This window comes from Saccostrea echinata, unplaced genomic scaffold (assembly GCF_033153115.1).
Source record: "Saccostrea echinata isolate AGI-Se365-2 ecotype Australia unplaced genomic scaffold, CSIRO_AGI_Sech_v1 ptg000003l, whole genome shotgun sequence".
NCBI lineage: Eukaryota > Metazoa > Mollusca > Bivalvia > Ostreida > Ostreidae > Saccostrea > Saccostrea echinata.
The window spans coordinates 8,722,501-8,736,115 of NW_026889752.1; the positions used below are offsets into that span (position 1 = coordinate 8,722,501).

Below are 13,615 nucleotides of genomic sequence, written 5' to 3' on the forward strand. Positions count from 1 at the left end.
TTTATTTCTACATAAATCTACTGGTTCATCGATAGGCGCGGTTAAAAAAAATCACGTGCGGGGCGGGACAAATAGAGACAGAAGCGGGGCTGTTAGCACGGGAATTTGCAGAATCAGGAGCATGTAAATATAAGGAATAACTGTCAGATTTTTTGGATTCATGACGATGATCAATCGATTGGCTTGCGTGATAATTTTATGCATAAACGCCTTCGGCGTTTATGCAAATTATCACGCAAGCCACTCGATTGATCACATCATGAATCCAAAAAATAAGACAGTTATTCCTTAAATAAATAAAAACACATAAATTTGGTAATACATGTATTTGTTATATGATATCGTTTTCATAACTACAGTTCTGACGTCGCATTGGCTTGATGGGGGTTCATATATAAAACCTTAAAAAATGTGATAGCTTCGTGTATATGTTAAACATGCAATATATAGAATCTCCCATGGTTTGTGATTGGATACCACTTTTATTCAACCCGTTGTATGTATTCTATTCCACTGTCAAGGATCGTTGGATAAAAGTCATATACATCCATAAACAATAGGAGTTCATATATCTATCTTACGCTGAGGTAAACTTTGACTTTATTTTTAAAGTTGGAAAACCACAATCTTAAGTATTATGTACTTCAGATTGAAGAATATAAAATAATATACCTCTAATCCAGAATTTGCTTGGTTTATCATTTCATCCAGTTCCAACATTGATGATTTCAATGAGTTCTCAATAAATCTTTTTGCTCTTTCTTCGCCTACAAAGAAGTCATTAACGGTATATCCATTTTTTTTTTACCCAAAGCGTTCTTCTTCTACTACAACTTCATAATTATTGGATACTTTGATTTGAGCACAACAAACAACTATTCAATGAAACATGCATATTAATTGATAAAGAAATCATAATATGATGTAAACAATTAATACATTCCCCCTCATAGTCTTTTCAGTATTTAATTAAACAATAAAATGCTTTCCTTGGTTGTTAGTATGGGAATTAAAGTTGCAGCTGCTGCAGAAAAAATACTTAATCCGCGTATAAGCTGGTTATGAAATTTCTTTCTGCGATAGCTGCAATGTTAATTCCCATACTAACAAACAAAGCATTTTATTATTTATATTTATATCTGTACAAATGATCATCTAAAGTGGGATTAAGTAGATTAAATATTATATTATTGGTATGTATCTCATTGTACGTTCATTTGATGGAGCAGCCACTGCTCAAGAAATTTTTACAGGTGTTATGCTTAGTGGTGTTTGCTGACTGATAAACGACAATGGTTGTCTTAAGGAATATACAGTACTTACAGTACATGTACATGTACTATTATCTCTACGTAATCAATGTAGAGAAATATGTTTGGGAAGGTATATGTTGCAAAGAACTGGATACGGTAAGCCCAATAATCGGCCCTGTAAAATGGGCAAAAATTAAACGCAAGCTTACATTTTATCAAATGTATCAAGTTACTGTTGAGGTTTCCCTGTGTGTGAAATGGGTAACAATTTTTCTCAACCCATGCGCCCTTTCATTTATATAACGTTTAAAACCGGTCTTATATTCCGGAATTCCCTTATTTTGGACGTTTTCCTCCTCTTCAAGTCTATATTTCGATATGGCCGCATCCGAGTATGTATGCGAAACTTCACAGAAAGAACAAATATAACACGATTTCTAATATTAAAAGAGAAAAAATGACCTTACCAAAGTGCAGCTACATCCGTTTTTACAAAAAATTAAAGTTGAAAATGCTGCAATTTTGGATAGACGTCACTTTTTCTCCACAATAAATCTATACTTTTAAAGAAATTAATTGCTTAATTCTGTATTCCAAGGTTTTATTATCTTCTTATTGTCCTTTAAATTCAATTCTGCATTTGAAAAATAATTTAATATAATTTATGCATACAAAAACCAGATAAACCTTTCTCAGTGAAATTTATTATGTAAATTAATGACGCAATGCATTGAAAAAAATGACATCACAAAGAGCAATCATATTGAAAATATGTACTTGAAACAAATTCTTCAGTCTTCGCAACTATATTAAATATTCAATCAATATTTACAGCGTAAAAAGGTAATAACGAAATAAGTTGGGATGGTTCAGACGATTAATGTACATTTAATTACATACATGTACCTCCAATTAAAACGCGCATTTCCTTCATAGTGCACATTGACTTTATTTGAGTGTTCAAGAAAAGATTTTTTTTGTACCTTTTTATTGAAAATCATCATCTTTCTTAAGTATGTTTTATTCGTTTTCAATTTATATATGTCTGGGATTCATAAATTTCAAAAGACAATAGCTAGTGATCGGGGCGGGTAAGGGGGGGGGGGGTGTGGATGGGAAGCTTGGCGTATAGCAGTCGCCAGTTAAACATTTTTTTCTTCAAAATTTGTTATCCTTGTCACTGTATTAATTTATGCAGATTTTTATTTGACAAAATTAATTATGTCAGAAAGGATATTAGTGTTTTATCGCATAATCAGGAAGTGCTTGAAACAATACATTAAGTATGTCATAGGAATGGAAATATGTTCAGTATTCGAATGGCTGGAGGAGAGAGGAGGGGGGGGGGTCCTGCCCAATATCACCTTTGTGAAAACGGTGCACATTATCTCTGAATTTTAAAGATTTCAACGTCCTTCTATAATGATAATCCATTCCAGAAAAAAAAAAATATTAAAAGTATTTTATCGTTACTACAAGGGCAAATGCACAGATTTGCGAAGGAAATGCCCCCAGAGAGTTAATATGACATTATATCCAAAGGAAGTGATAAAATTATTATCGTCACTGCATGAAATATATCAAATATCTTACCTACGGTTACGTAACAATAAGCCCATACAGGAGTTCTAAAGCCAAATCATGCAGTTTTTGTCGTACAGTGTAGTAGATGTATAGTCACGTTATACATGTCAGCGGTTTGTTAGGTATATTTTTAAAGATTTTTTTTTAAATCAGACACTAACATGAAAAAGAAACATAATCACAAGCAAGTGATATAATCCAGGAATGGCAAGGATACATCGTGATGTGTTTTGTATTGTTCCTACAAGTAATTTAACAAAATAACAACAGATTTCGTACAATTGGATAAATGAACTAGAAATAAAGTCTCTATGTAGCTTATCAAAAGGGACGTGAAAGTGAATTTTGATTCTTTTATGTGAGTGTTCTGTTATTCTGCATTCCGGTTATTTGTATTTTGTCTCCATGTAAATAGAAGTGGGGGGTGAGGTTGTGATTGTGGGGGTTGTTACTGATAATCAAGTTATACATGAATTTACTGTAACATGAATGAGTACCAATAAAAAAAATTATATCAAGAATTTGATTTAAAACTAAATACATCCCTTTCCAATTTTCCGTGGCTCTCCACTCGACTGTAACTGTTGATCGATCTTTTACTGACCGTTATCAATGCAAGTGGCTGCCGCTTCATGCTGCATTGCTTTGAAGACGACACACGGCGATTTTCATAGCTGACGTGGATAAACTCTACATGTAAATCACACACACAATATTATATCCTTATTTTTTTTTTAATTTTTACTTTTAGGGAATTATGTCCGCTAGAGTGTACTACACTACACACTTCTGAATCCCTTACCGAGAATTCGTGTGTATTTTCTGTCGAATTCACTACGCAGATTTAGGCATATAATTTCTGGGTTTGTTAATCAAATAATAAGTATGTACATGCAAAGTAGCGTGTTTGTCTCTAAAATTAAATTATTAGTATTGGCGAAATAAAACATTTTGTTCATCGAGAAATGGATCTAAACAAATCTCACACTCTTTGTTTAAAAGCCTTCGGAGATTCACGGTTTTAATTTGAAGCAAAATTTTTCAAGGTCTGTCACGCAAGTTATGATGAGGCCGTTCCAAGTTTTTTTCTATGATCAGCGTATGCGGACGGATTGGTTTTGAGGTTATGAAATTAAAAACAAACACAAATTAAAACCTTTGAAACGCAAACACAAAGTTAACTCAAATTAAAATCAACAAATACAATCTCTGATATGCATTTTACTCTTTTGGGATTGACATCTCTCTTTTTTAAGTGGTGTATTAATTTTTTATTTCAATAAAGTAGTATAGCTTAAAACCTAGTTTTATTGCGAGGAGAGGTCTCAAATGATAATAAGAAATTCTAGAACTGTTCTGAAAATGTTGTGTTTTTCCCCTTTTGGCTTGTGTGTTTTCTCGGATAGGAAGATAGGTTTTCGAATTTAGGGTGGATGCTAAACAAAGAAAAAAACTTGGAATGGACCCATCAATCAGGACTCCTTAAGTTACATCTTATAACCGGTCTCCCCTTGTGGTTTTAACGTAGAAAGTGAATGTGTGTAAGTATACTGGGGATTATTCCTGATTAGTGCATTTGACATGAACCATGAACATGATGAAGTAAAGCGAAACCACTGGAATGAATAAATAACGATCTATAAAAGAAATCCTAACATCAAAAGAAATAATAATAATAATAATAACGCAGTTTAACAGACACCAGTCTAATAACCCCGGAATAGTGAGTATAATTTATACATTTATCAATAGAAGATACGAAATTAATAGCGTTGCCATTTGTTGGAATGGAAAGGGGGGGGGGGTATTGATAGCCAAAAATCCAATTTTGACAATTTTATATAGAACGTTCCATTTCGCGTTTTAATTGATTCATGTATCTCTAAAATTTTAAATGTAACTTCATAGACAATGCAAAAAATGGTTAAAGAAATCATTAGGAAATTTTTACATGAAAAAAATTTATAAATTTGATACACGCATATGATACAAATTTTAAAAGAAGTACGTATCTTGTCTCGTCTGTATGGATGAAGCTTCATTACTTGTCTGATGAAATAGTTTGTAATAAAATTATATTTTCCTACATAATTATAATACTCCTTCCAGCTATCAAAGACACATGTACGATGAATTGAAATAAAAGTTCAAAATTGTTTTCTGGAACAGAAGGCAGATTCAAGTAAATAGTTTCGAATTCCGGTTCAGAATTTACAATTTTCTTTTAACGTAACGTTAAAATCAGTAACGCCGTGATGACGTTATCACGTCTAAATTTGTAATTTTTAAAGAAAACTCCCCATTTTTCGACACCTCTAACCGAATAACGGTTTGTGATAATTTAAAAAAAAATAAAATGATCTTGAAAGGACACATCGTAGGCTTGTTTGTAAAAAAAACTGAAAACAAAGAATGAGTGGACTTAACTGGCCAGAAAAAATGCCGTAAATTAAAGTTTCATAAAATGTTTATTTCTTTCCATCATATAAATCCCCGATATCTTAACCGTGTATCCATGGTACAGATGTGAATTTAAAACGCTCTTTTCGAGGTAAACTAAATAAATATCGAAGGCATGGTGCCTAAAGATTTCTTGAATATCAATAGATAATCAGGGTCACGCGTTTTTCATCGTCTGAATACATAGTCAGCGCATGTTTGTCGGCTGTTCTTAAGAAAACTGTAGTTGTATATTGAACAAAATAATGTCATATTAAAAGGAGAAGAGCCGACAAACGTGCGCTCACACTTAATTTAACAAAAACATGTTCAAAACAAACTTCTCGTTTCCATTGTTATGACTGAGTTAACCTTGATTAACTTCGGTTGACCTGTTAAATATTACAATTCATCACGTGATGTCCACCTGCGAGTGTACTCGTGAAAACAGTTACATTGTATTCTTCAACCTGACCTCGTTCTAAATCACATCTTTGAGCGTGTTTGGTTGCCGTTTTCAGAATTCAGCAAATTAAATGTTGTTTTAATTTTGCGTGCCCAGACATTTTTTCCTTAATTTCAAATTGACATCGCTGTAATATGCCATACACATATTCGAATTCTAGAGAGAGAGAGAGAGAGAGAGATGTCAACAATGACGCCGATCGATAGTCCCGCCTCCTATTAATATTGATTACGTGACCTAAAAACCACTCCGGGTACATGCCAAATTCCGGAAGACGACACTAATGTATCGTTGCTTCAATTTTGATTCATGGCAACAGGGCATTACTTTTGTACAAATGCTCTACCTAATATAACCATATATACGTAACTCTTTCTATTGCTTGTAATATATTTTGGATTCACTTCATTTACAGCTTTGTAGAGTAGTCGCAAAAAGATCCAAAATAGGGCGTTAAGTCCACCCATTCTTTGGAGACAGGGCCAAGGTTATAAAAAACGTACCCAGTTCTTACTTATTTAGATTTTGTTTTACTAGTTCATAGAATTATGTTAAACTCACCTTTATGCATTTTGCTGTTAGTTTCAACGTATCCAATATCCTTAACGTATCCAATATCCTTATCATTTGACGGGTTCGGTTTTTCTTTTGCTTGAACATAGCCCAGTATAAAAAGGAAATAAATTATCCTGATCATCTTCCTTATTTATGGTAAAGAAAAAAGAATTACTTTCCTAAATGATATGACCATATCTATTTACAGTCAAGTTTGGGTTTTTTCATAGTCTATATTAAATGCATAACCAGGCTTATATATTTAATTATAAATGAACATATAATATTCAAAAAAACTTATATATTTTTAAATTTTGGATTAAATTTAAAATGTAGATAGAGATAAAACAACAATTTTAAAGAACATTATAATTTTGAAGTTAACACAAACCTTTTCGTCGAGAAAATCAACTTGAAGTCTGTTGGTGTTTATATAAGACAGATATATGAATATTCTAAGTTGTATCCCTCTTATATACTATCTAGTGGATTTCAAGTTGGATCGATCTCACGTGATTCAACCAACTGTATCTATACAGTATCTGTATCTATATTTAGGGGGGAAATAACTCGCGGTATTAATATTCGCTATATTCACGGTTTTAATGAATCCATGAATTCAAGAAACAGTGAAATAGTTTTCGATAATCTCCATGTTTTATTTGGAAATTTTAGGATAGACTACGATAGGTATATACATGTACGTACAACACATGGTCATTCAGTAATTATGATTAGTACTTGTCGTTCAATTATTTTAATCATCACTCTTCATTTAATTCAAATCAGAAGGCAATAATGTGTATTCTCAAAACACATGGGTCAAAGGTTTAGATTACCGGTGCGTAACTAACGTTACCACGTGTATTTGTTACATGCATTATAATGGGTATTAGTTTTTATCGAGATTTTGATTTAAAAAAACTCATTCAAAATTCCAACTTGCTGAAGATTGGGAAGGATTTTATTTCGTCAACCTACAAAAACACATTTATCACCGTCCAGTGGTTTTTCGCTGCGATGTGTTATCCCTTCGGAAAAAAGATCTTGGGCAAATTGGGGTTTACCGGTACATGCACTCATCGTAATATCAAATACATGTAGAAACATTTATTGCACTTGTTTTTATTTATCTTCAATTAAATTTAAATAAATAAATCCAACCATTTTATATAAACCTACCCAGTTGCTCTTGAAGTGGATACTATAACACTGATTAATGTCGTTCTATTTATGCTATGGATTAAATGGATAAAGACAAGGGAGGTAACTTTTCTTATATACCAATTCCGCGAAATCAACAACCCGCGATCGTGTCGAAGGCTAGAAAAACGGTTAAAATTACAATCCAAGAATTTAAACCCCTATACAGTATTGTATATTTATTATGGTATATCCTGATTTATTTGGGCGAGGGGCGGTAACGAGTGCGAAGCACGAGTTTCCGCCCTTTCATCCAAATAAATCAGGATACACCATAATAGATATTCAATAATTTCTTGTATCATGGCCAATCAAAATGGCAATAATTGTCATGTCACAAATTTTCAAGCCTGAAATAAAAAAAAAATAGAGTTTTTGTCAGGTGACCGCATGTATATTTTCCTTCTCAGCAGTATTTTTTTAATACTCACATTCAATTTGTGTGTGTTTAAGACAAAGGACGTCGGATTGCAGCTCTCCATCTTACTATAAACACGAATTATTTATGAAATTCATAGGAAGACCTTTGGATATCAAAGATGAAAAATCCGAAGTTGAAGAAGGGAAACTTAGGTGTTAAATGAAAATCAAGAAAAAAGATACCCGCACACTTTTATGTAGTATTTTGGGATACTGAAAGTTCTGTAAATCATGTGAAAGAGCTTGATTTCATTAGCAGAAATTTGGTCTTTGTATATAACAAAGTCCATTTAATTCTGTAATTCAAATTAAATATGATTAAAATTTTGAAATCGACTTGATGTTCATTAATTTATTTACATGGCACAGTTTTTGCTGGCTCCGTCCGTCGGTGTATCTCTTGTGATTGTACACTTTACTTCAAAGGAAAAATACCACAACCATGATACACCTCAAAAGCGAGTCATGCATGTGTGTGTGTGCAAATGGCCCAGACCTTATTTGAATGATATGGACTTTGAATCAGACGAGGACGATCTATGAGGAAACAGATTATCTGTAAAAAAAAATCTTACTAAAAACGTTCAATTAGTAATGTCTTGGAAAGAGAAAGGTGCTTCACGGTTGCTGATTTTGTGAAAGCATAGTTAATCGGTAAAAAAGAAAACATTGACAAAGAAAATTATTTTGTTTGTCAATGAATTTCAATTGAAAGAGTCACGTTTTAATGAACAGATATTAGATCAGAATTTATCTCATGTTTACCCCTTTATCCTGTGGATATGACTCGTTGGATATTTTTTTTCATATTCCACAGTTAAGTGCAGTTGTGACGTCATAATAGTGATGAAGTAAAATAAAGTGGAGTCCTATATAAAACAGTGTAAAACATTGGTTGTGAAGTATTAAACATGGGATAAAAAGAATCTCCCATGATTTGTAGTTGGATATGACTTTTATCCAACTCGTTGTGTGTTTATATCCCCTCGCCAAGACTCGGGGATAAAAAAAAACACACAACTCGTTGGATAAAAATCATATCCAACTACAAATCATGGGAGATCCTATATGTATTAAACCTTAAAAAAATTAAACTCAAATGTTTTTTTAGAGTTTACCTTACAAAGAATCTTAAGAAAAAAAGTAACTGGAAATTTTACGCTTTTTTTTTTTAAAGATTTAGAGGGTATTTATGGCGTTTTACTCTACAAAGAAAAATGTTCAGTAGCTTCTCATTTTTTAGCCTTCTACGATAGTTTTGCAAAAACCCCAAATGATGGAAAAAGCAATTAAAAAGGAGAAAAGTAAAGTCTTTATATTTGCATAATTTAATGTCCTTTAGGACGTGTTTGCCAGAAATACTTTGTTTATAATGCTAGAAAGCGATTGATATCAATGCAGTTATATCAAGTTTTTCCCCCAGTTTTTTTTTTTTTTTTTTTTTTTTTTTTTTTTTTTTGGCACGATACATGTACATATATACACTGAATTTATCTCTTTTTTTAAATAAACAGCAATTAATAAACTAATGATAGTATACAGAAAAAAGTATATTGTTTGCATTATACACAAGCTCAGTTCCATCTGACGCTAATTGCAGGAAAGCAATTACCAAGCCAACTTTGATGTATCGTATGAACTAGGCCTTATTTGTTTATATTAGTTTGAACCATTGGTAAAATATAAAAAAAGAAATAAGACCTCTGGTAGCATTTGGTTGCCATCAAAGAACTACGATAGTCACTACACCAGGTGCATCCATTAGTAGCTGATTTCCGGGTAGAATTATGAACAATTACTTGTGAAATTAAAATAAATTGTTGTACAATGTACTTGGTTTCAATTGATAATCAATTGTAAAATTTGAACGATAGACACGGAAAAAAATGTTATTTGTTTGTAGGGAAGTGTCACTCAGGGCTTACTTGGCAAAATGTGATTGGTATGAATATCAATACGACATAAGTATGATAAGGGCATGGGCACTGAAATGAATGTTAACTATAGTGTCTGTAGTAGTGTACATTCAGTATAATCTATACCTTAGTATAGACTGTACACGTTAGTAAGGACGTCACTTTTTTTATTACGCAAAAATACAGCAGCCTTGATCTTCCAAAGAAGTTTCATCTCTTCGTGAACTTGACAGCAATTGCCGAAATTTACATTTACATTGTAAATATCTGTAAATTTTGATACGTGCTAATTTTGTTTGTTTCAAATTGTTTTCATCCAATCTGGCTTAAACCTTGTTAAAACGCTAGAAATGGTGAATCTTTAATGTTTGATGACATTTTTATTTAAAACAAGTCAAAAATAATTTGATATACTCTAAAAACGTATGTGGGTTGTCGTGTTGAATATATTTTCCATTTAAATTTCAAGCAAAATTAGTTGAGGATCAAACAAAATCTTTCCAGGATAAATCAGCACTTCATCATTTAATATGGTATTTGTTTACTATCGCCCCATCGAATTTAACATTTCAATAAATGATTGTTTGACTAGTAGATTATAACTTGTTTATTTTACACAGAGATGCATTATACATTAAAATGAGAAATAATTCTCAAACAATATAATTCGGCATTTTATCATAATAGAGATGTCCTAGAAAAACGCGAACAATAATAATATATTTTGTTTCATTGGTATTGTAAAATTAAAAATTAGCTTGCATGATTATCAACATTCTTTAAATACTGTATAGACATTTCAACGAAATATCTACATAAATAATATTTTACTCAAGTATTATACATGTAGCTGTCGGTGTAATATCGACGACGTCAAAACGTATTATTATACCTCATTATAATTATTCTCTACAACGCATTATCTGATTGGTTCTAGATTATCACGTGACAGGGCCAGAAAACTTCATATTTCCCTGTTACATGTATCAGCATGCTTTTCATCATATTCCACTTCTTCGGAAACATAGTGCACTTTCCTGCAAATGTTATCGTTCGTTGAACGAAAACTCCTGAGAGTAGTTGACGTCACAATAGCCTGGTTCACGTCACAAAATTGCTGATTGTTTCATTGGAGTGTGATATGTCAAAGGGTTTCAGTAACTTTACGTTAAAAATGAAGGTGAATTTGAGAGTGGTGCCGAATTTGAAAGCTCATGTTTATTTAAAAATTTTTGCTTGTTTCGGTATAATAAACAATTTATTGCATGAATGTTCGGGAAACATGAAGATTTATTCAGCCAAGAAATATCATATTCCCCTCGGGCGAAGCCCTCGGGGAATATGATTTTTCTTGGCTGAATAAATCTTCATATTTCCCTTACGATCATGCAATAAATGTATAATGTATGGTGCTGTTTGTAAATTTGTGCAGGAATTGTTGCATCCTTTCTCTCGAATTTTAAAGATTATATTGATGTAGAAAATCGACACTACATTTGATTTTTAGTTGATACGCAAAGTACGAATAATTGACATACTGTGTATCGAAAGATCGTGTGATTAATTTCTTTTTAACGAAATAACATAGAAACGTTCGTCTTTTTATAACTTTATGCAATTATTCCCCGCGATAAACTAAAGTTCAGGCATTTTTTGTCATCATAAACAGCTGCGATCTTTAATAGAAATGGAGCTCCTAATTCTACTCACTTTGTCATTGGTCATTTGCAAAATTATTTTTAAAAAACATTCTTATTGTTCACACAAGTATTCTGAAATTGATATTAAAAAGATGCTTGAGTTTCTAATTGATATTAAAAAGATGCTTGAGATTCTAATTGACAAAACGAGGGGTAATCAAAAAGTTCGTGGACTGATGCGATAAAATTAATACTTTGTTGTCGTTGATGACAAAATTTATAATGAACATTAAACAACAAAAGTTTAAGAAGTGCTGAAAAGTTAAGCTTGATACGTTGAGAATTTGCCAAATTATCATCAAATATAAAAATATTATATGATCACCCGGCGCTGTCGCCATTTAGTTTCATGACGTCTGACAATGTCATTGTTTCTCAATGTCTGCTCCCTCTGCTTCAATTCACTTATCTTGATGATATTCTCTGGAGTTAAGTAAAGACCTAAACCCGTCTTGTTTATATGACTTTACAATGTCATGAACAGCTGATTTCAGTACATTAATAATGTAAATGGATCTATACATAGGGAAAGATTCTCGCTTGATTATACCCGCATAATTTGCTTGTCGAAGTTTAATGTCTACCACACATGATCAATATCACTTTTCGACGTGACTGACTTTGGATACTCTGACTACAAATCGACATTGTATGTGCGTCTCTTTACTCGCTGAATCTCTTTTGCCATTTAAAAACAAGTAATCTGGACACATTTTATTTCTCTCCGGCCCCGTTTAAAAATTTTGTAGGTCTATGCCAGTTTCTCCAGGGGATGGAACTTTATACATTTATTGCATGATAGTGAGGGAGACATGAAGATTTCTTCACCCATGAAAAATCATATGATTTTCCAAGGGCGAAGAAATCTTCATGTCACCCGAACATTCATGCAATAAATTGTTTATTATACCGAATCAAGCACAATGCAAGAAATACAAAATACAAAGAAAATTCAATGAATAAAGTAAAACATTTAATAAGAATAATATGAAACAGATGTTAGTTACACCACTTGCCCCGCTTCATAAAAACATTCATTCGTGACGAGTCAATGAAATTCACACACCAGTAACATTACAACCCCACCCACGAAAACACTGTTGTAAATATTTATATTTTACACGTTTAAATCGACACAATCAATCAATGATATAAACGATCTAACTCAGTAGTAACCATCTCACGAAGTTTTGTTGCAGGGCAAACACGACGGTCACGTGACTGTCTCGGCCAATCAGATTCTATTTTACTAGTGATTATTTATATGAGGTATAATAATATAAAATGTCGGAAAATGTCACCCTCCCCTTTTGACGTTAATTTTAACCCCTTAATTGTTTGAACATTCAATATAAAATTTCATAGAACTTACAGAATGAGTTAACAATTTCAACTTTTACATAACAATTGTGTCGTATTAAATGAATGAATTCAGGGTATTTTTGGATGGCAAATGATCATATCAAAGAGTTTTTCTCAGTTACACTTACGTAGACAATACGTCATAATCGAGGTTGCGTCGCCTGGACATACTATTGGTTACAATAACATCAATAATTCATTGAAAAATAAAACTTATGATTTATAGTTTATTTTATAGTTAGAAAGGATGATGCTTATCAAACGTATAAAATTTCTTTGTTGTACCTTAAGCGGTTTTACTTTTTATGGCGCTAGTCCACAAACTTTTTGATAACCCTTGTATATATGGTTTTTTTTTTTTTTTTTTTTTTTTTTTTTTTTTTTTTTAAATTTTGCTTTGTTTTTTGTTTTTGTTTGTTTGTTGTTGTTGTTTTTTGTTTGTTTGTTTGTTTTTTTGAGATCAAGTCTTAATTCAAACAATCTGTGGGAATTCCCATGGGTATTAATTGAATCCCCCTTAATCACCTGCATATAGAGTTAATGTCTCCCAGTTGATTCGATATGAAAGAGCATGCTCTAAATACGAAGAATTTCTAAAACGAGGCAAGCTATTGACAAACAAGTTAATGAAACAAGGGTATCAACAGTCTCGTTTAAAAGATATCAGTTTGCAAGTTATGTGGTTGATGCAATGATCTTGTCAACAAGTAAATTCTA

At 32.2% G+C, this 13,615-nt stretch overlaps 1 long non-coding RNA gene across 1 annotated transcript in view; it reads right to left on the bottom strand.

Annotated features, from left to right (window-relative positions):
* LOC133178842 (uncharacterized) overlaps positions 1 to 761 on the bottom strand; it is a 5,069-nt gene extending 4,308 nt beyond the window's left edge. Inside the window, exon 1 of the long non-coding RNA XR_009720052.1 lies at positions 673 to 761. This is a non-coding gene — a long non-coding RNA (uncharacterized LOC133178842). The remainder of the gene's footprint in view (positions 1 to 672) is intronic.
* Between the last annotated feature and the right edge of the window lie 12,854 nt (positions 762 to 13,615).